Source organism: Puma concolor, chromosome E2 (genome assembly GCF_028749965.1).
Source record: "Puma concolor isolate L17-30 chromosome E2, mPumCon1.1.hap2, whole genome shotgun sequence".
Taxonomy (NCBI): Eukaryota; Metazoa; Chordata; class Mammalia; order Carnivora; family Felidae; genus Puma; species Puma concolor.
In genome coordinates, this window is record NC_141681.1 from 3475641 (window position 1) to 3498264 (window position 22624).

General features: G+C 61.1%; 1 long non-coding RNA gene across 3 annotated transcripts in view; it reads left to right on the forward strand.

Moving 5' to 3' along the window:
- The first annotated feature begins 796 nt into the window (after positions 1–796).
- Positions 797–22624, forward strand: part of LOC147573306 (uncharacterized) — a 343518-nt gene continuing 321690 nt past the window's right edge. For all 3 annotated transcript variants that reach the window (XR_015244605.1, XR_015244606.1, XR_015244607.1), the window contains exon 1: positions 797–865. This is a non-coding gene — a long non-coding RNA (uncharacterized LOC147573306). The remainder of the gene's footprint in view (positions 866–22624) is intronic.

Below are 22624 nucleotides of genomic sequence, written 5' to 3' on the forward strand. Positions count from 1 at the left end.
GGTCGCGGCCGCTTTGTCTCAGGCGCCGCGGGCCCGGCCGGAGCGAGTGAGAGCTGCCGGGCCTGCGGGGACCAAAACCGCACAGGCTTTCCGGAAAAAGCGGCCCCGCTCATTTCTCATCCACGCGCTCAGGCACACGCGTGCGTACACTGGTGCACGTGCAAACCCTGGAAATGAGGATTCCGGACGTGCAAACTCACACCCATTCGTGAGTGCCCACTCACGCACACCTTGCTCAGGCATGTGCGCGCCCAAGTAACGCGCTCGCTCGCGCGCGCACACACACCAGGCCCACGGGGCTTGAAATTCGCACCTACTCTCGCTCACGCGTAAGCTAGCCAAGTTCCAGTCTGAACCCACACGCTTCCTAGGGGACCCCCTGCCACACACGCACACACTGAAAATCCGCCTGGTTGGCCCCGCAGCGTCGGTGTTCCCCGCTTTCCAAGAACAGGTTCCGATTTCTCCTAGATGGTAAAGGCCCTGGCAGGAAGTTTATACGGCTCAACGTAAACACGTTCTGGGGGATTCTTTAATAATAATAGAGAATTCCGCGTGCGCGGGGGGGAGTTGGCCTAATGCCCCTGTGGGTCGGCCTGCCGCCGCCACGGGGCCTCTGACACTGCGCGCCAGGCCAGGTTCCGGAAGGCAGCCTGCGCGCGGGCGGGGAGCACAGGCCCTGGCGGCCCTCTCGCGCCAGGCTGTCCGCCGCACGGGGCTCGCACGCACGCTGTCCCTCGCAGTCCCGGGGTGGGGGCTGGGGCTGGTGGGGGCGGCCGGGGGCGGAAGGGGGGGTGGGGAACAGTGGCGCCGAGCCTGGGACCGCGCAGGAGCTGGGCGCAGCACACGGCAAGCGAGGACCCAGGTGAGTGCTGTTCGCGCGCTGACTGCGGGCCGCCGAGCCCAGCCTCTCCAGCCGGGGCCCTGGGCCGAGAGGAGGGAGGTGAGGGGTGTTTTTTCGCGGGTCGTCGCCAGGAGCCTGGATGCCTCGCCTCGGCGGGAGCTGGGGCCAAAGACAGATGCCGGGCTCGGAGTGCGCCCGCCCCGCGGCGCTTTTCAAAGCCCGCCGTCCTCTCGGGTTCCTCTGGCTTCCTTGTCCCCCGCTGTCCCCCACCCCCCCCTCGCTCAGACGCCTTCAGCCTCGGCCGTAGACGCCTCCTCGTCGCCTTCGGGGCGCCTGGCACCTCCGTGCGAGGAGCTGGGGGCTCGCAGGCGTAGCGTGCCCCGCGGTCGCCGCCTTCCCAGGCCGAGTGGCGCTCGCAGGAGAGGAGAGAGTCCCCTTCGTGCTGCGTCTCCGCCCAGCTCCCCGGCCCAGGGGAAGGGCGTGGGGGACGTGACCACGTTGTGTGTGGTTGTATCTCCGCGCAGGTGGGCGCGCACAGGCAGACCCACCCCCGCTGAACTCAGCCCGGCAGACATCCACAGGCCACTGGTACCCTGAGCATCCCGCACCGCCTCCGGTACATCTGGGCATCCAACACCCCTCGCACAGCTCGGGCGCCCCAACCCTCGCACCAACGCACAGGCCTGCCCACCGCAGAGGACACGCTTTCCGTTAAGTGCACGCACCCCTACGCTGCGCATTTGCCCACGCACAGCCAGCCGCGTGTCCACCCGCAGTGGCTCGCGCAGCCCCTCCATTAGCGTGCACACGCGTTCTTAATTCTCTCTGGCCCTCTCTCCATCAAATTTCTTTTCTTTCCTTTCCTTTTCATTTCTTTTCTTTTCTCTTTCTTTTTCTTTTTTTTTTCTTTCTTTCTTTCTTTCTTTCTTTCTTTCTTTCTTTCTTTCTTTCTTTCTTTCTGTCTTTCTGTCTTTCTGTCTTTCTTTTTTTTTTTTTTTTTTTGGACCAAACAGCAGCCGCAGGCTAGGAGGCCCTAGCGGTGCGGGGAGGGAAGTTCCCAAGAAGGGGTCGCTACCGCCAGCTGCTGGGAGAACATCTGGCTTTCAGCAGAGAGGTCTGCGGGGGAGGCTGTCACACTCCCCAGCCAGCTGGGGGTGCAGCCAGCGCGAACCCAGCGGCTCCCAGAAAGCGATAGTAACGCCTCTGTTTTGCTGATGGGGCGCCTTCAAAGAGGGGGGGTCTATAGAACTTGAAATCGGGCGATGCTTTTTCCACTAGCCCCTTCCCTCCCGGGTGCTCTCCAGTTGGGAGGGGGCTGCGGATGCCATCTTTGGCCAAACCCGCCGATCATTTCCTCCCTCCTGCAAATCAGGATCTTTCACTGGCTCCTCCGGGGGCTCTTGGGGGTGTTTTGGGGTAGGGGAGCTATGCCTTCCTGGGGAGGAAGTGTGGAGTTGGGGCCCCACCTGGCCTCCACTTACCCCTCAGACTCTGACAGCAAACTGGACTCTGCAGGGAAAGCGCAGCGGTTACCTGGCCTAGGGAGAGGGGGCTGGTGGCGGGATCCTCAGGAATGTTGCAGATGGAGGCTCTCCCTAATCTCCACCCAGGAGGGAGGCGAAGGTGGGGGTGTGAGAAAGAGGGCAGATGAAATGAGCCCCCAGCTCTGTAATTTGGAGGGGACCCCCCAGTTGTAGGGAAAACCACATCCATAGCAAGGAAGGCTTTTCTGTATGCCCCGGAGACTAGCCTCTCAACTCTTACGTTGGCGGGAGAAGCCTCGCTTGACCTTGCGCTTTGGGGTGGGGAAACTGAGGCCCACTAAGGCCCTGGCCTGGATCAGCCAGCGCTGCCAGGAGAACACCTCCCCCTCTTTTCTCTCTCCCCCCCAAGACAGACCATCACTGCATTTGACCCTCCCGCAGCCGCCTCAGTGCAGGCCGAGAGTGGAGAGAATGAATTGAGAAATGCTTCTGTGGCCCCACGGCCCCTGCTTCCCAGGCGCACAGGCACAGGGACCAGTTGGGAAACTGGTGATGACAAGAGAGTAGCCGCTGTCACCGACACGGTGGTGATAACATCAGGACTTCTCGACCGCTGGCTCTCTCCAGGTGCTGATCCCAACCTTATAAACACCCCTTGGATGTTCTTAACCTTTCTAAGGGCTGTGAATCCCTTTGACAAACTATTGAAAACTGTATCCTATCCACCCTCCCCCGCTCCAAAAGACACATACCAGTGACATTCATAGAATGATGTTCAAGGTCCCACCAAACACCTGGAGCCTATCCGTGAACCTACGACCTCCCACCCATGAACCCAGGACCCAGCTTAAATGCCTCAAAGATACCTGTTTAACCTTCACAGAAGCCGCTACCAGCTCCACGTTATCCCTCCCTTTAGGGAGGTCCCCCCCCCCGTCCCGCCAGGTTATTCTGAGTCCTGGGTCATCCAGCAGAGCCCAGCTGCGAATCCAGGTCTGACCACAGAACCAGGAATTAAGCCCCAGGCCACAGGGCAAGGGTCTGCAGCGGGAAAGGCAGAGAGACCCTCTCTCTGCCTGTACACCAGAGATGATCGTGGGCCACATTCCAATCCAGCATTCACCATGTAGGGATGTTGCCTAAACTATTTATGCCTTAGTTTCTTTTGGGGAGAGGTGGTTGTTGGTTGATCAGTTGGTTTTTAACGGCTTTATTGAGCTGTAACTGACACATAACATTGTGTAAAGTTAAAGTGTACAGTGTGTTGATTTGATACATTTATGTGTTGCAAAATGATCACGCAGGGGCATTAGCGGTGGCCTCTATTCTGTCACATAGTTACCATTTCTTTTGTGTGGTGAGAGCATTTAAGACCTACTTTCTTAGCAACGTTCAAGTATGTTGCAGATCGTTTTAAAATGTGAAACAGTATTATTAGATGTAATCATCATGAGGTGTAGGTTTTTCATCTAAAAAGGGGTACAAATAATGGCCGCTATTTCTCAGGGCTGTGGTGTGCATTGGGCAGTCATAGACATAGGCTGTCATAGAGACAGAAACAGAACCCCCAGGGCCCATGGGACAGGGGGAGGAAATACAGACAGGGGTGAGTGCAGCATTTTGCTCTTAGTTAGCTTAAAGATCCAGAAAGACACCCCCTCCATCCCAAATCAAATCTGCACCCCAGCTTTGGCCCCAGGAATCCTAAATTGGGGGGGGGGGAGTGTAAAAACAGACACGCCTGTGCTGTGTCCCACTCCCCAAGCCCAAGGTATTTTTACTGGCTAATTGCTAAGTGAAGCCGCCCGGGGGGTGAGAGTGCGCCGTAACCCGAGCAGGGAACCAGATCCATCTCGGATTGTGCCGGGCCTGCTGAGCGGGAGGGGGCAGGGGCGAAGGCGGCAGCCGACCACCCACCGAGAGGGCAGCCGCCCTGTCCCCCACTACCCCTGCTCTGCATTAGCGTGGGGCCCCCGAGCCTCCCTCATCCCTGCTCCCTCGAACCCCTTCCGGATGATGTCCAAAGGCGACACAAGGTAGGGCAGGCTGGACCCCAGGCCCGAGGTGGGCGCTGGGCAGTCAGGAAAGCTGCCTGGCCTGGGAGAGTCAGTAGGGAGACCCGAGGGGGCAGTGGTGGGGTATGTGGGTGAAAATGTGGCCCTGGGGTTGGGGACTGTGGGGAGAAATGTGAGGGTCAGGAGAGAGTCACCCCCCCCTTCCCTGCCTTATAGGATGATTTGTGCCCAAAATACACGGGCTATTTCTCTGCAGATGCTGGATGTGCACACGTAGCGTGCCAATATGCAGGATATTGTCCAGGAGGCAAAAAAACCACAGGAATTAGGGGCATCTGGCTGCCTCAGCCGGTGGAGTACGTGGCTCTTGATCTCGGGGTCGCGAGTTGGAGCCCCATGTTGGGCACAGAGTTTACTGAAAAAGGGAAAAAAAACCCCTCGAGACATAGAGAGGGAGTAGGGTAAGAGGAGGCCCACGGAGACGTGTCCTGTGGGCACTATGGTGCCAGGCAGGTGTATGGCATAAGGTCTGTGTGCACAGAGCAGGGTGAGGGCTGCGCGTGTAACTTGTTTCCCATCTCAACGTCACAGGATGTGAGCGCGGTGCGGTAGCTCCCCGTGTAAGGAGGGCCGTAAGATTCAGTCAACAGCACTCGTTAGGCGCATAGAGTATTCGACTACGCCGTGAGCCGTTCCGCATACAGACGATTACAAGATGTGTATGACACAGCACATTACACACACACACACACACACACACACACACACACACACACCAGTCCAGGGCGTGCACACAATCCAATGGGTTCCGGACACGGAATTTTGTAGGCTCTCTGGACCCTGCGATACAGAATTTCACAGACTGCTGCGGGGGGTGTGTGTATGGTCTCATGGGTCATGGACACGAACACGTAAAACGTGTCCAGACCATCGTGGGAAAGGGGTTGGTGTGGCACGTGCCCGGGAGACCCAGGCAGCGTGAACGGAAGGACATGGCGGGGTCCGAGCGAGAGCTCACGCGCAGAACGAAGCTGCAGTGACCACACCACCAGCACCGTCGAGGCCTGTGTGCCCGGGGCCAGTCGCTAGCTCGCAAAGCAAAGCCGTAACTCTGGAAGGGGAGTCTCTTTTCGGCTCAGGTCCCAGGGGAGGGAAGTGACCCTCTTGCATTATTCTTCTGACCACAGAGTGACCTTTCTGTGCCCTCGTCCTGGCAAGGGTGGGCGGATGGAGGTGTGGGGACAAGGTGCCTCTGTGTTGGTCACGGAGAGGCTGTGGGCTCAGGGCCGTGTGGAAGGAGCCCTGGAAGGGGGGCCCTGAATCACGGGAGCCCCAGTTCCCCGGGCGTGCTGGGGCCACCGGGAAAGCTGATCTGATCGCAGTGCTCACCTCATTCTGGGGTGCTCTCCCCTACCTGTTCCCATCTCTGCGCGTCCAAACTCCCAACCCCGCCAGCGCCCTGTGTTGCTCTGAGGTGAGCAGCCAGCCTGATTCTGGGCCCCGCCTTCGAGACGCGTCGTTCTCTTCTCGGTGACCCCAAGGTGAGGAGGAGAGAGTGGCAGTGCCCTCTGGCCCCCACTCAGCTGGGGCCTGGGAGCCCCACCCACGGGGACCACCAGGGCCGTGCCGGGGGGAGCAGCCGTGGGGAGGGTCGGCACACCCAACCCTGGCGGGTAGTTTTCCCCCTGAGTTGGGACGCACAGAGCGCTCCCTGACGCTCACGTTTTGGTCAAGAGAAGAAGAAGAAAACAGTCTGAGGCTTGGGGCCACGGCCTTGAGCTTGCCCCAGTGTGGGCACTTGAGCCCAGAGCGCGTTTTCCATGACGTCCCTCGGTGAGGTATTTGACAACACTGACGCCCAGGAATTGGCGGCTCTGTTCCCTGCGAGATTGTTGGGGGTTTTCTGGCATCAGCAGTGCAGGCTGCGCCCGGAAGCAGAGCCCGCTCCCGGGTCGCAGAGCGTCCTGGGGCTTCTGTTCCGGATGCCTGGCCTGCCGGCAGCTCTGGTCTCCCCACAGAGGCCTCCCTGGCTGCTGGGCAGCCGTGCTCAGGAAGACAGGGCGAAGACGCTCCTTCCCACGCGTGCGTGCGTGCGTGCGTGTGTGCGCCCGCGGGAGGGGGACGGGGTGCCTCCCAGGCTTAGTTTTCCAACAGAGGACCCGCACGGAAGGGGGCAGACCGAAGCCAGACGGTGCAGCAGAGAGGAAGGGGCTTTGGCTCCCCGCAGAGCTCGGTCCTCCTGAGACGGGAGGGGCAGTGCGGTGGGAGGACGCAAATGAATTCTGTGTGAGTTTCCAAAACCAGACAGACAGACAGACAGACAACCCAGAGAAGAATATAAATTAAATTTCAAGGGCCAGGTATTTTGTATTTTCTCAGGATTTAGGGAGTGCTGAGACACCATGCAGCACAGCCAGTGGGGAAGGGGGCGTCAGAAGAATGAGGTCGAGGCACTGGGGAGCCAGGCCAGGTGGGGAGACGAAGGGAGACAGTGCTCAGATGTGCTCCTTAATCCAAAGCAGCCCCGTCTGCTCCCAAAAAGCCGCCAGAGAGCCCTCAGAACGTGCCTGCCTGTCGGCCTCCACCACAGCTGCTGGTGCTCTGTGCGTCCCCACTCGGGGCGTCGGCAATGGTGAAGACAAGCGTTATTTTTAGGGAGACGACAAAATGGGCCCAGCAGCGGCACCGCCTGGAAGGGAGGGACGGGGGAAGGGGCTTCACCAGCCTGAGGGCTCCGCCGGCCGCAGCCCAGGCTTGCTGAGAAAACGGAGGTGACGCCCTCCTTCCGCGCATGCATCCCCCGCGGTCTGGCCGGGTCCTTTTGTCCCAGCCGGGTTGTAACTCTGCTGGCACGGGGACCCTGGAGAGGTCTGTGCGTGGGCGTGCATGGAAGGCACAGGGCTCTCCTGGGCCTGCTGCCTGCACGAAGGGTCCCCGGGGCAGTCAGAGCCGCGTGGGGTGCGGGGTGCCGGGCAGCCTGGCCTCGGCACGTAGAGCAGGGAGGTGCAGTTGCCCGGGACACATGGACACCCTCTCCTCCTCAGAGAAGGGCCCGAGGACATTTGGTCATCAGAACCCAGAGACACCTGGAGTCAGAGACACAGAGGAAGACTTCAAGAGACATTCCGATTGCGGGAGAATTGGTTCACACACGGAGAGAAACAGGAACAGACTGAGAGCAAAGCCAAGGTTGAGAGAGAGAAACAGAAATTAGGTGGACGGACGGATTCTGCTTAGGGAGGGGGGCATCTAGAACACAGTGGCCCTGGGCCTTCGGGGGGGTCAGGCAGGGAGCCGCAGAAGGCAGTGAGGAGTGTTGTGTAAGAGGGAGAGAGATGGGGAGGGAGGGAGGGCGAGAGGCTGGGGCACCCTTCTCTCCGGGGCTCCCTGCACTCGGTCAGTGGCCACAGGGCATGGAAGTTTCTCTGCGTCGTCCGGTTTTCCTGGGAGCGGGTCACAGACCTCATTCCCTTTAGCCCTGGAATGGGGCTTTCCCAGGACAGTGGGGAAGGTCGTTTGGGGGGCCCTTTTGGGGTCCCTGGGGCCGTTTGGAGATGGCCGCAGGTGAACAGAACAGACAACCTCCGCAAATGATTTAATCTCTGGGTGTCTCAGGGTCTGTCTTCGTGTTGAGAGGGGATGAGGTCAGTGCCCATCCACAGAGCTGGCTGAGGACCAGACGAGAAAGCCTGGAAGGGCCCTGGCGGGGTCTGGGGGTGAGGTGAGGGGCCCCCTGAATGCGAACCGAGGCAGAGAGAGCTGTTGGGAGTACGAGTCCTGCCTGATTGAGACTTGGGTCCGCTGCTGTGTGACGAGGGTGCTGGTGGCCTTCGTCTCTGTGCTTAGGGCTTCCTCACCTGCAGAGCAGGACCAGGGACAGCAGTTGAGAAGACTAGATCCATGGTCGTTATTAGTGGGAGCACCCCTGCTCCCTCCTCCCTGGTGTTTGGGAAGTAGGGGGTCGAGATTCCTTGTCCCCTTATCGTGGAGGTCCCCAAAGGCTGTGGGGACCCAGCCTAGGGACGTGGCTGGACAGAACCAGAGACTTGGTGGAGTGGACCCAAAGTGGGGAGTGAGCCCACGTGGCTGGACGGGTTCCTCCTCCGGCCGGCTCCGTTTTGCCATCACTGAAACGGGCCCCACCGGGCAGTGTGCACGGGATCCTGGCACCCACTTGGGGAGAAGACATCGGGTTGGAGGCGAGCTGCCTCTGGCCCTTTGACGGCTGGGGGCCGATTTTCTGACCCACAGCGGTGATGAGGTCTCAGGGGGGGTCCCTCCCCACACCGTCATCACCCTCTGCAGTCAGCAGGCCCCTCAGGGGCTCCCTGCCCTCAGGGTGCGGCCATCCGGTGGCGGTGGCGGGAGATCTGGGTCGCAGCCCCGCCTCCCTGCCGAGCCAGCCACCGGTGTGACCTCAGGGGGGTTTCTTAACTTGTCCGGCCCCCTTCTACATTTGCATGATGGTGAGAATAAGGTATCTTCCCCCAGGGGAGGCTCAGTGGGAAGAGCAGAGAAACCGCTGAGCACCTACTGTTTACCAGCGCTGTGCTGAGGAGATGCGGCCGGGGAGCCCATCTCACAGACGGGAAAGCAAGGCACAGCGCAGGCAAACAGTGAGGGCTCCGTAAATGTGGCATCGATTAAAGGACCCCTCCCTCCCTCCCCTGAGGGCACGTATGGGGTCCCAACTTTGGGCTCCATGGGCCAATCTGGAAGAAGAGGGGAGACCGTCACCACCCCCACTTTCCACCACCCCAAACAGCAAAAGAACAGCCTCCCGCCTTGGGATCCCTGCCCTGTAACCGCCCCCACCCCTAGGCAAGGAGGGGGCAAACCCCCTTGCCTCCTGCAGCGGCCCCCCCACCCCTCACCCCCGCTTCCCGGCACTGAGGGCACCCGGTCTGAGCGCCCTGCCAGGGCGGCCGTCTTGCTGGCGGTAGGGGCCCATTTAGCCCCTAGACCGCTTCCTCCAGTGTGTGCAGGCACGAAATCCGGGCAGAGGACTTGGGGCGAGGCTGACAAGGGAGCGGCCCCGGCTCAGCTCTTGGGACGCCAAGGGGTCCCTCCCCCCAGGAGCGGACCTCCAGGGGATTCCTCTGAGTGGGGTCCCGACCGGCCCAGGCACCAGATCTTTCCCAGGGGAGATTCCAGAGCGCTGCCCTCCCTCCTCCAGCGTCGGTTTCTCCTGCCTCCCGCGCCCGCCTGCAGACCTCCTTCACCCGAAATAACGCTGGGTTCCTCTTGACTGTTACTGCTTCTGGCCTCTCAGCGCCCTGAGCTTGTTCCCAAGGGGCAGCTGTTACCCTCCAGGGTTTAAAAATCCAACGGAGGACAAGAAAAAAACCACGAAGTAGCCACTCAAAGCTTCGAGTCCTTTTATTCTGAAACAGATTTTCTCAGTGCCTGAAATACTCCAAATCTTTGAACAGCGCTGGCGCTCAGGGTGTTCCGTGGGGGTCTGGGCTTCCATTATGCACCTCCTTTCTCTACCCAGGCACCGATTAATCTTTCCCTGGGTGTGTGTGTGTGTGTGTGTGTGTGTGTGTGTGTTTTACTAATTAGCAATTACCTGCAAAGATGCTGTTCCTGACATGGGAAGAGGTCTTAAGCTCTGCTGTTTTTAAAAGCGTAAATCTGAAAATATTTTAAACATTTTGTTATATTCCCAAGGTCAAAGTCGATGCGTTTATCTCACTTCTCCCACCGCCCTTGTTGCTGTGAAAGTTTGCGAACCAGTTAGGTCCACGTGGGGGGGGGGGACAGGCACAGCTTCCATGGGGATTATCCCCACCCCTGTGCCCTGGATCTGGTTAATTCACCATGAAAGCTAACTCAATTAGGAATCAAAATCGCTCTTTTTAAAAGAGACCAGGGATAAGTGTCCTGACACCCCCCACCGCCCACCGTGCCCACGTTTTTCTCCGGGTTTTTGCAAAGGAGCATTTTCTGAAGCCCTTCACCGACACCTACCTGCCCCTAACCTCATTCCCCCTCCCTCTCGCTCTGTCTCTCCCCTTTGAAGCAGCCCAGACTCACTCCGCTTTGGCGAGTCTGACTCCAGCATTCTTCACGTCGCCTCCCAGAAAAGAACTCTCGGGGGGGCTGGCGTTCGGCCGAGGCGCTCCACCCGCGGCACAGCGAGCAGGGAGCGCGTGTCTCTCGCGCAGCCCTGGGCCCCCGCGGGGCTCTGGGTGCGTCCCCACTCCACGTCCTGGCTGGCAGCCGGAGAGGCGGCTCCGCGTCCACCGGGGCCCCGGCGGCGGGAGGGTCCTGGGCAGACCGGGCTGCTTCCTGCCGCTCTCCTTCTGCAACGAAGCAATTACTTTAACCTTGGTTTGGGCTGATGATGGGTTCTGCTTGCGTGATCGCGGTGTTTATTTTACTTCGACCATCCCGGGGGAGGGGGTGCGCGCCTGGGCGCTGGGCGCTGGGCTGGGGACGCTGGAGTTGCAAATTGGAAACGCTACGGTCGGGGAGGGGTCCGGGGAGCAGTGAGCCTGGCTTTCTCACTCGCTTGGCCCGGTGGGGGCGGATTCAGCCTTCTCCCCCAGGCGCGCGCGCACATCTGAGGGGAGAGACTGGGGGCCTGGGGCGCAGGGGCACGCCGAGGATTCATCCGCACTCGTGGAGGGGCGCCTTCTGGAAACCATTTACGCGTGCACATCTCAGAGCCTGGCGCCCCGCTTTGGCCGCGGCGGGACTGGCCAGTCCCGGGTCCTGCGGCCGCTGGGGTGTAAGAAGGGAGAGGGGCGGAGGGGAAGGGTCTCAGCGCTGGACTCTGGACGCAACCTAGGTCGCCGCTAGAGGGGGACGCCTAGACTGGAACCAAGGTCCATGCAGCTGGGGTGTCCCGGGTGGGGGGGGTTTCCTCCTGCAAAACCGGGAAGTGCACTTAAACTGCAGGATTGCCCCGGACGTGTTTATAGGGTGGTGGAAAATAGCGGTACCGCGAAGACTGTTCATAAGTAAGGGGAAGAGGACATCAGAAGGTCTGCTACCTGGACCATTCTGGCCGCCTTGTTTGCGGCTGGAATTACCCAGCAAACTGGCTCCGGGCTCCACCTGCCTCTGCCTGACTAGACTGGCCTGGAGCTGATCATGGGGAGCCAGGCTGATTGCCGTCTGGGAGCAGAATGGAAATGGTGGGGGGAGGGGGGGACGGGAGAAGAGGGCAAAGTGCAGACCTAGGACCCACCCCCCCCCCCCCCCACCGCCCCAGACTCTGGGAAGCTGTGCTTTGGGAGGAGATCCCCGCAGAGGCCCAAGGAACACGTACATGCACACGTGCGTGTGCGGGGTTGGGGGGGGGGTGCCTGGAACCTGGACCGGGACTGTGTGGATGCAGCCCGGGAGACTGGGGCACCAAGAGAGCTGCCACTTCTGTGGACGGCAGAGACCCCACCCCTACTGTCGCTCTTTCTCCACCAAAGCCTACCCCTGCAGGAGGCCTCCAAGCCCAGGACGGAGGTCCCAGGCAGCGTGTTCCCCGGCCCCCCAGCTCCGTCCTGCACCCCGCCTGGCATCTAGCTGAGCCAACACCACGCGGGTTCCAGCTCAGTTCAACTCACTGCCTGGGCTGCGTGCGACCAGCTCCGGCTGCACTTAGGACGGCTCGCGGGCGGGGGCGGCAGGTAAAGAGGAACCAATTTGCCCTGAGGCTGAATCCACAGCTCAGCACCTCTGCGGGGCTCCGGCTGGCCCGGCCGGCAGGGTGACGGGCTGAACTGTGGGGGGCCTGAGGCTTCAAAGCCATCCAAAGGCGTCCTGGGCCAGCCCCACACAGCGTGGACTGCGTGGACCCAGGTGCCCGGGGCGCACCGCTGGGGGGGGCAGCAGCCTTGCCGGTGGGCAAGCGTGGGTCGGTGGGCGCTGGGGCTGCCTCTCCTGGCGAAGTAGGTGGCCGTGTATATTTTTGTTCAAGTGGTGTTTATGTTAATGAAAACAGGATGGGATTACAAACAGCCCGCCGATCGCGCTGCGGGCCGCGGGCTCTTGCGGTGCCCCAGTCCCAGGCCCAATCAAAGGGCAAGCACGGGCCCCTTCCGCCGCCCGCAGAATCCCCCCTCCTCCCTCCCCCTCCCCATCGGGAACTCTCCGTTTGCAATCATTCGCTCCCCCAGTCCGCAGTAGCGCAATCAGGTTTTTGGGTGAGGAGAACCCTAATTTAAGTCTTGCGGTGCCTTTTTAAGCAAAGCACCCACCTGACCCCTGTGGGACACGGAGGGGGGGATAAATTCAGCCCCCTTCTCCCAGCAGCTCCCGGCTTTCCCTCGCCTCCTCTTTATTTGAAAAGTAACACAACTCGTCCCAACTTTTTCCGTTTGCTTCCTGGCCCGGGACGTCCTTCTGGGGAGAAGCTGTCGTGCTGTGCTGTGGGCCGCAGGTCCCCCCATCCCAGGACACTTTGCCTCTCAGGGCCAGCTGCTCCCACGCAGGTTGGGAAGGTTGGGAAAGGCCTCGGTGCCTCCTGTTAGCTCAGTGAGAACTGGGAGAAGACCGAGCAGGAGAGAGCGGCCAGCCAGCTGGCCAGCTGCAGTCCCCGGGGCACCTAACCTGGAGGGGAGGCCAGCGGGGCTGAGGGGGCACTGTGCCCCCGTGCTTCCTTGTGGAAACTCCACCGGCAAAGCGAAACAGTGGACAGTTTCAGGCCTTGTCTCATCCTTCCCGAGAGGGCGCGGACAGGGGAGATTTTGGTTTTCCCCACACTTCTCGGCTTCTCAGCACCCGCTGCTTGTGAGGACGCTGCTCCTCACCCTTCCCGTCACTGCAGTTCCGGATTCAGTTTCGGGTGGAGGCCCAGGGAACACACCAGCCTGCGCTTCCTTTCTGGTGAGCTGGGCCCACCAGCGCCGGGTTCCCCGTCTGTCTGTCTCCCCATCACCGCAAAGCGGATGCTTTACTCAGTAACGCTTTGGAGCCCGGGCTCCCCCACCCCCCGCCCCGCCCCGACCTGACGACTTGACGTGGTGATCCGCCTGGCCCCCAAGCAGTAAGGAGTCCAGGGAACCCAAGAAACGCCAGTCTGTAAGGGAAGAGGAAAACTAGGGGTAACTACCTGAGAAGTGATGTCTGCCCGTGAGCTAGTTGTCCCTCCACCAGGAGAGTTCCTCTTGGGGTGATTGATCCTACTTCCCCGTTTTAGGTCGTGTGCCATGTGTGGAGGACGTGTGTTGAAGGACACTGTGCCCCCCTCTCTCATCTGCCACCTCGGGGCTCCATGCCGACCCCCAGAAAGTGGGGCTGGGAGGTTGTATCTGTTTGTAGGTCCGGAAGGACAAAGGAAATGTAGTCGTTCAAGCTGGGGGGGGGGTGGTGTTCTTAACTAGGGATCAAAGGATCGGGTGGCAGGTGCCAGCTAGGTGTGTGGGTGCATTTGGGGGTAGCAACCCGTAGCCGTCACTCCCTCCCAGGTAAGAACCATAAGAACCAGCAGACCCAACAAACCTAGCCTCAGGTGCAGTTAGTGGTACCCCCGTTCTGAACAAACCTAGCCCATTCTTGCAAAGACTTGCCCTTCGTCAAACCCCTGTGCTCGGATGACGTTCCCTGGATGGGTTTTGTAGCCTTGACACTGTGCAGCAGAGGGAAAACTCCGAGAGGAGAGACCGGCGTGAGGGGGCACAGCACCCTCAGCTTCTGCAGCCCCAGTCCACCCCTGTCCTCCAGGCTGAGGGCGGGGTCACAAGCTCCCGCCAGGCCACGCTTTTCTCCAAGAAGGTGCTGGGCTCACAGGCTCTGCAGAGTCCCTCCTCCCCGTGGCCCTGCTCCTCCCCAGCCCCAGCGAGCTCTCAAGCGCTCTCTGCAGGTGCCAGCGTCCTCATTCCCAGCTCCCCTCATGCCGGACCAGCCCGAGCCAGCCCAACAGACGCGGGAGGGTTGTGTTGGGGACACTTCAAACCCGTGTTTAGTCTGTGGAGCTTGGTGGTGAGGAGCATCTCAAGCCCAGCGCCCAGCCAGCTGGCCTTGCGTTCTGCCCGCGGGGGTGGGGGCAGCTTTTGTCTCGAGGGGCTTTGGAAAGCAGGGGATCAGGTGAAAAGAGGGGGTGCTAGTCTCGTGTGGAACTGTTCTCAGGGGTTCATGGTCGCCCTGGTTCATTCAAGCAAGCAGACGGCCCCAGAGGCAGCCCCCAGGCACCCACCGCTGTCCGGCCCACGGCCCGGGGCGGGGGCTCAGGAGCCGCTTGCTTTCTCTGCCCGCATCACTTTCTCCAGGGCTGTCCTCCGGGCTAGCAGATGCCAGATGCATGCGGAGCCCTGAACTTGCCTGCGAGCTGGCGGGCCTAGCCGTTTATTCCATCCTGCAATTAAACCTGAGGTCAAATATCTCCTTAACGACACTATCAGGCCAGAGGCTCATTATGGCGTATATTTAGCCATAAACTACGGGTTGTAGCAAGGAGGAGATGAAAATTATTGTGCTCTGGGAATGAATCCTTTTAGCAGAAACCAGAGCTGTTATTTAGCAGGGAGAACTAAGTACAGGCTCAGGCTTCCCGGCGACCCCAGGCAGGACGAGCCGGGTTTCCAGGCCCTTTCCGGCTTCGCCTGCACCCCCGCTCCCGGCCTGGCACCCGTGTGGCCTCCATACTACTTCCCAAGGCCCAGAAGGGCACCGCTGGGGAGGAATATTGCTTCTCGGCAAAGAGGGGCGCTCAGTAGCCACCGTGTCCGGTCTAGGCTTCCAGTTCTGAGCCCCCAGTCCGTTGGTCTGCCCCCTGAAAGCCAATGGCAGCCTCATGGGGCGGGGGGGGGGGGGGGGGTAGCGTGCAGCCGGGCCGGGGAGTGTTCTGGAGCATGGCGGGTGCAGCACGTTCGGCTTCCAGAGTGGCTCTGCTTCTGCTGTGCAGCCTTGGGTGGGTTACCTAACCTCTGTGCACCGCAGTAGCCTCATCTGTAACACAGAGGAGAAGTCGGACCCCCTTCCAGGAGACTCCGGAACATTAAATCCGGTATTAATATGAAGGCTGCAGCCCAGCTCCTGATCTGGGGAAGAGTTCAGTACGTGGCAGCCAGAGGCAACCTCACGATGATAGAGGCCTCTGAGCTGCTGGTCTGGACGGTGAAGGAAAGCCCTTTGAGGAGGAGACTGGAGACAGACCCAGACGGTGGGGCTCAGGCCGTCCCCAGCGGTGCCACCAGCTTGCTCGGCCCCAGGGCCCTCCTCTTAGAGCGCTGCCTGCCTGGGGTGGGGGGTGGCTGCGGGTAGCGGAGATGCGACAGGGTCCCCAGCGTGGAGCAGCGCGTAAGAGGAGGAGCCCGCGCCTGTCTCGCTCCCTGCCTCTCCTCCCCAGCATCCGGATGTCCCCAGGAGCTCCCAGACCCACCGGGGACGCTCAGCTCGGCAGTGCTGGGGGGAGGGAGATTGTTTGGTCCAGAACCACCCCAAATTCAGCCTTCTGGACAGTGACCGCATGGCCCACAAGCTACAAATATTTGGACAAATGAGAAAAGCCCCCCGGTCTAGATGCCTGCCCGTGGCCCCCGAGGTGGGGGTAAACTAATGACAGGGCTAACGGGCCCCTCCAGGCAGGGCCGGTGTGTGTTAGAGGAAAGAGGCTGCAGATGCCCCCGCCCACCTCCCCCCAGGCCCACCTTCCTGGGCTGTGAGAACACCAGCCTCCATCCTTCCCCGAACATCCCAGCCAGCGGTTCTGGGAGCTCCTGCCAGATACGTACGGGCTGTGCTGGGGCTGGAGTAGATCCCCCTGCCACACACAGACACACGCAGACACACACACACACACACACACACACACACACACACACAACCAGACCCCTGTCCCTGCCTTCTTAGGGCAACCTCCCCGCTGCTCTGGGGTGCTAACCCCCCTCCTTCTGCACTGTCCAGAGACCGCAGGGAGTCCTGGGGTCCCTCTGGTCTTAGGCCCTGGCAAGGGGAGGGGCGCCACAGCCCCTCTTGGCCTCCGGGCATCACGGCTGCCTCTGGAGGTGTTTGCAGGCGTGGCGAGAAGCTTTGGATGGTTCGGTGACACCGAGCTGGTGCTGGCAGGCCGTGTTCTGCACCCCCCCCCGCCGCTGTCTCCTGCCCCCGGCCCTGCGCCGTCTCCCCCAAGAAATGGGGGTTCTGCCTGGGCGTGCCAGAGACCAGGCGCCTGTGACACCAGATGCCGTGACCGTGCTTGATGTGACTGGCCTGTCTCTCTCTGGGGCATCACCCACCCCACCCTCTTCACGACACGCACGCCAGGTGCTTTACGGGCATCCGATCCCGCGGTGGCTCTGGGATCCAGGCCTTCCTGGTGGCTCCGGGCTGGGCTGGGGGCGCAGAGAGACGTTCGACAGATGTGGTCACATGGAGTCCCTGGTACGTGGTGTTGCGAGATGTGACTTTCGTTGGCTGATCAAAAGAAACACGCGCGTGGTTTATTCTAAAAACAGCGTGCGTCAGGGGTGCGAGTGTCTCTGGCTGCACAGCGTTTCACCCGGGAACAACTCCGGGTGGAAGGGTAATGGTGCCACCAGGCCAGGCATCCACGTGCCGCTGGCTGAGGCCACGCATTGGCCTCAGGTGGGCCTGAGGCACCGGCTTGGACAAACCGCGGGCTGACGCCCAGAGGGGGACCCCTACCCCCACCCCCCACCAATGCTGGCCTCCTCGCTACTGTTCGGGTTGTTCCATTGCTGGGAGGGTCTCCTGTCCCACGTGACGAATGCGCTCAGCCTGACACACTCTTGGAAGCACACCGCCTGTTACTCACAGCGAGAGAATCTGCTGCCCAAAACAGTTATTTCATCAGAAGCGTGTTTACTGTCCGGCCGGCGGCTGCTCCGGCGAGGAGTCCCAAACACAAAGCTCCAACTGTGTCCTCCGGGGCCTCAAAATCATGGCTTCTGCACAGACCAAGTTCTCTCTGTTAAGAAATGTGTGTGTGTGTGTGTGTGTGTGTGGTTTTCCTTCCATGCTTTCTTCTCCTTTGAAAATGACATTGAATGACTTTCTTGTGCGAGGCTCGCTCGCGCACTGGTGGAAACGGCAGAAGACCCAGAAGGCTCAGGCAACTAACACAACGTTTCCCTTCCGGGATCACATGTGGGTCTGTGGTGTCAGCTTTGCACCAGTGCCTACGGCCGGCCTGCAGCGAGCTGGGTGTCGGGGAGCCCCGCCCCTAGCTTGGGAGGCAGGACGGCGGTGTTGGGGGCCCTTCCCGTGTGTCCGGCCCCGTGCGCGTGTTCTCTTACCCGTGAATCCCCAGAGTGTGATCCCCGTTCTGCTCACGAGGTCGCGGAGGCCCAGGGAAGTCGTGACTTCACAGGCACACACGCCTGAGGAGTAAAGTGGGGGGGCCGACTCGGCATCCGACCCCAGAGTCTCGGTCCTTAGAGGCCCTGCTTGGACACTCGTCACCACCACGGACCCGAACACAGACGCGGGGCGGGGAATTCTGCAGGTGACAGAGCAGGAGTTTGGGGCCCCGTGTGGGTAGGAGTTAAAATGAATTGCCCAATTCCCATATCAGGTTCATAGTTTTCTAAAAAACAGTCGGCTTCAGATCACCCTGGAGTCACTCCTGATGTTCTAAAAAAAAAAAAATGTGTGTGTGTGTGTTGGGGGGGGGAGATGTTTTTATCTGTGTGTCCGTGTGTGGGAGACATCTGGAACATCTGTTCGCGATAAGGGCGCTTTTGCAAACAGGATTTGTGACGAGGTGACCCAGGCTCGAAGACGAGGTGGGGACGCCGAAGGCTTAATCCGAGCGACACTTGTGCTGCCCGCAAACTCAGTTCCGCGTTGGCCTCTGCAAGAGACTCAGTGAGCCACGGCTCCGGGCAAGGGGCAGGGACGGGACGAGACCGGGCATGAGCTGAGACGTTGTCCCGGCCGGGCAGTGGGCAGGCAGAGGTTGTCGTTGTTCCTTACCGTGTGCACTTCCCACGGTGGAAACATTTTAGGAAATTAAAGTAGCATTTCTGCAGCTCGTAGGGACCAACTCGGCAGGGTGGGAGCTGGGACCGGGAGCCGGGCTGCGTTCACTGGCCGTAAGGATGCGTTAAACACACGCACACACACACCCACACAAGACTAGAAAGGAATTCTCGGCAATCAGAACGTTCTGGCCACGGCAAGTGACGTGAGGACGCCCTAGTTACGCGGAGTGGGACTTCATGCAGGAGGTAAGGGGCGTCCACAACCATCAGGCGGATTGGAGGAGTGTGCTCTAGCCGAGCCTTCCAGAACGGACTCTCGGACAGCGCAGAACAGCGCTCTCTGCCGTGTTTACCTCAAACAGGAGGCGGGAGGTAGCCCCAGACCTGCTGAATTCGGGGTCACGGCTGTGTCTGCACGCCGGGATCAGGAAGTCACCAGCCGCTTGCCTCCGGGCTCCCCACGGCAGGGACCGGACGCCAGCCGGCTGCTGCTGAAACCCTGAGTCTCTCTGTGACTGCGCACCTGCCCGGGCGGCCGGGAGCTGGGACCGGCTCCAGGCTCCAGGCTCCAGGCTTCAGGCTTCCTCCCTTCTGCCTCCGGGTCTTGGCCAGCTCACCTCACTGGCTGGATCTCATTCCTCCCCGCGCTTTGGCCACCGGGAGTCTGGGAAATGTAGTTCTCTTACTTTCCAGACCTGGAGCCACATGAGAAGAGGGGAGCGGGTGCCGGGAGCCCATCGTCCGTGACACCCCGCAACCCAGGGCGCACGCAGAGGGCTGTGTCCATGGCGGGAGCGAGCGCGCGCTTCACCGCCTCCCTGCGGCCCGGCCGTGCCCATCCCCAGCACTGCTTGAAGGGACACCCTCGTGCCGCTCCCTGCCTACCCACAGTCACTCCACAGACATTGGCCGGGCACCACGCGGTGCCCACACCGTGGCAAGGCGCGTCCATCCCGGCCGGGAGAGGCAGACGATCAGCAGCAAAGAAGGGCGAATCGGCAGGAAAGCTCGCTTCCAGTGACGTGCGCTGACGGAGGTAAAACCAGCTACGAGACGCAGTGTTGGAAGGAGGCCAGGGTGTGCGTGACGAGGCCTTCAGATGACCCCAGCCCAGCCCCCATGTGTGGGACCACACGAGAGACCCCCAGCCAGAGGCGTCCGTTCCAGCCCCTTGTCAGTTCCTGACCCGCAGAAGCCGCGGGAAAGAGCACAGCCCCTTCTTTAGGCGAGATTTATTTATTACGTAGCAGCGGATAACCAGAAAGTCTGACGTCCGCTCACGACTACACTCTTCCTTGAAACAGAACACGTGCAGAGAAGCCCGCCCGTGAGCTCGATGAGTCTTCCCAAAGGCCAGCAGGTGAGGGTCTGTCCTCCCCAGCCCCCCGGAAGCCCCGCGCGCCCCCTTCCAGCCGCGCCCCTGCCGTGACTGTCTCGCCCAGAATTCCCGTGTGGAATCCTAACCCCCAGTGTGATCAGAGGTGGGCCCGTAGGGGTGCCGAGGGCGTGTGTGTGGAGCCTCACGGTGGGATCGGCCCTTGGGAGAGGCCCTGGAGAGCTGCCTCGGCCGGCTGGCGGCCTGAGTGAACCAGGAAGTGGGTCCTCACCAGACACTGACTCTGCCGGCCTTGGGTTTCCGGCCTCCAGGGCCCAAGAAATCCGTGTCTGTGTTTGAGCTCCCGGGCTGGGGTGTGTTTTGCTTGTAGTCACCTGAACCAACTACGCCACACCGGGGGTGACCGTCCACCTCACTCGGTGAGCGCTGTGTAAATGGAGTCGTACGGAGTGCGACCGGGCGACTTCCGCTCCGTGCCGTGCGTAGGTGACTCACGCAGGCGGCTGCAGGGAGCCTCGGGGCGTCCGTCCCCACCGCCGTGTAACATTCCATCGCGGGCTCCGTCTTGCGACCCAAACCCTTCGGTCCTGCTCCTGAGGGACTCGACCTTCCTTGTGCTTTGGAGACGCCCGTCGGTGGTGCTACTGCCTTTAGGAATGTTCCAGTACAGTCTTTGGGTGAACATACGTGTGCATTTCTGTTGGACGTCGTCTCCATGCCTCTTAACACGTCAGGCAGCGCCCTAGACTTTAGTGGCTTGAAACAGCAACCATTTCCTTCTTTCTGGGGATTCTGTGGACGGCCCGGCTCAGCTGGGCAGTTCTCCTCGGGACGCCCACCTGCACCAGCGGGCCAGGTACGGGAGCTGGCTTGCTCTCCTGGCCGGCCGCTGGCGTGGCCGCTGCTGGGAGCCCAGGTGGGACTCGGCAGGACAGCACCTCGCTCTCCCCCTGGTGGCCTCGTCCTGTGGCTTCGGCTGTTGATGACACAGGAGGAAGGAAGTACAGGTTTCCCGCCTTCCCAAGTCACCCTTCTATCGTCCAGGGCAGGTGGAGGGTCAGCCCAGGTTCAAGGGGAGGGCTCGTCTCTGGATGGGAGGGCACGTCACGGGGGGACCGTCTTTGCAGCCTAGCAGTGAGGACTCTGGTGGCCGTGGAGAGTGCACTGTGGCTCAGGATCCGCCAGGACTCAAGAGTCATGTCAGGGCCCTCCTCACCCTTGCCTCAGTCTCTGCACTCAAGGTGTGCCCTCTCAGGGCCCCTGGGTGTGAGCACTGGGCAGGCGTGTCAGCACCTCCCCTGGCCTGCATCCTGACGGACAAACACACATCCTGCAGGTCACCACCGACGTGGCCACGAACCGACTCTCACGTGTGTGCATAGCCGTTGGGGTGTTCATCCGCAGGGGGCCTGGGGAGCCTGCACCTGGGGGCGACCTTGGCACTCCTCTCTGCTCAGATGGGAACGGATTCTGAGCATCGGGTACAGGTGGCTGCCCACCGTGAGAGCACGCTCAGACTCTGGAGCTGTGACGTGAGGGTCCGAATGCCCGCCTCCCCCGCTGACCGTGACCTGAGGCCCTCAGAAACATGAAGGCAGGAGGGTGGGCTCTCCCCTTCCCCTTGCGCCGTCCGCAGAAACAGGTGGCAGATAGAGGGGCGTGGCAGGGTGCCCGGTGCCTCCTGAGTGCGGGAGCCCCCGCGCCCCTGCTTGCCGGCCAGGAGCTAGACCGGCGGAGGCAGCACAGGGCGAGGCTGACCGTGCGTTCTGGGGCAGAACAGGTTCATGCCCGTCATCCCGTGTCTCGTATCCAGCATGGACAAGGATGGGCCAGCAGAGTAGTTTTTGAAAAGGTGGAGAGGAAGACACACGCACAGAGAAGGCCCCGGAGAGGCAGCGCAAGCCGAGGGGCGCCAAGGCCGGCCACGCCAGCCCCGGGAGAGGCCTGGAGCCATTCTCCCCCAAATCACTCAGAAGGAGCCCACCCTGCCCACACCCCGATTCCAGGCTTGCGGCCAGCAGAGCTGATGTTTCACGCCTGCCATGTGGTGGTGCTCTGGTCTGGCAGCCCTGGGGCGCCGATGCGGATTTATGTATCTGATTGTCCACAGGACGCGTTTGTTACATAAAAGACGCGGCCTTGTAAATCAGTGGGGCCACGAATGCGATTCACGGAGTTGCTGGTAGAGAAAAGAGGACTGACACATTATCTGTGCATTTTACGTGCTCATAAAGATATAAATCCAAGCCTACGGAGGGTTCCTCTTGTTTTAATTATTTCATTCCGTTAAACAACAATGTGGCTAAAGCAAACAGAACCATTTTTTCACGAAACAAACAGAAAGGGTTCAGTGAGTTTGGTGGATAAACCATCCCGCCGGCGTGGAAAGCAGCCCGGGCTCCAGGCGGCATCGTGTGTGTGTGTGTGTGTGTGTGTGTGTGTGTGTGTGTGTATGTGTGTGTGCGCGCGCGCGCGTGTGTGTTAAGGTCTATGCGGCATGTGGGGGGGGCGGTGGGTGAGGTCTGTGGCGTGCGGCCGGTTTCCAGGGAACAGAGCAGGAACCCTTTCCGAGAAACGCTCACAGGGCCGCCCACTTGGGGTGTGGAGCTCCTGGCTGCCCTGCCCCATCCCAGCTCCCGCCCTCAGGGCCAGGAGTCCACCCTTAGCCACCCCATCTGCCCCCGAGTCTGGTGACGTGCCAGCAGGAACCTCCCGTGGCCCCCCTGTCGGCGTGGGGTAAATGGCGCCTGTGCCCCCAGGGACACACCAGTGCTCCTGGGATCGCCACACGCCGGGAGTCGTGCTCTCAGTATTTGTCATCCCCTCGGCCCTCCGCCCCCCTGCAGGTGGGGGACCGAGGTGCAGGGAGGCTGAGTCACTTTCCCACAGTGGCACACGCAGGGCCAGGGTCCCTGAACGCCCACAGTGCCCACCACCCGACCCGTGGCTCCAGGGAGGTGAGAAGCCTGGGGAGGGGTGGCGGGTGGAGAGCGGCTCAGAACAGCCTCCCGTGGGTCACCCCTGGCCCTGCCCATACCTGTCCACAGGCCGGATTT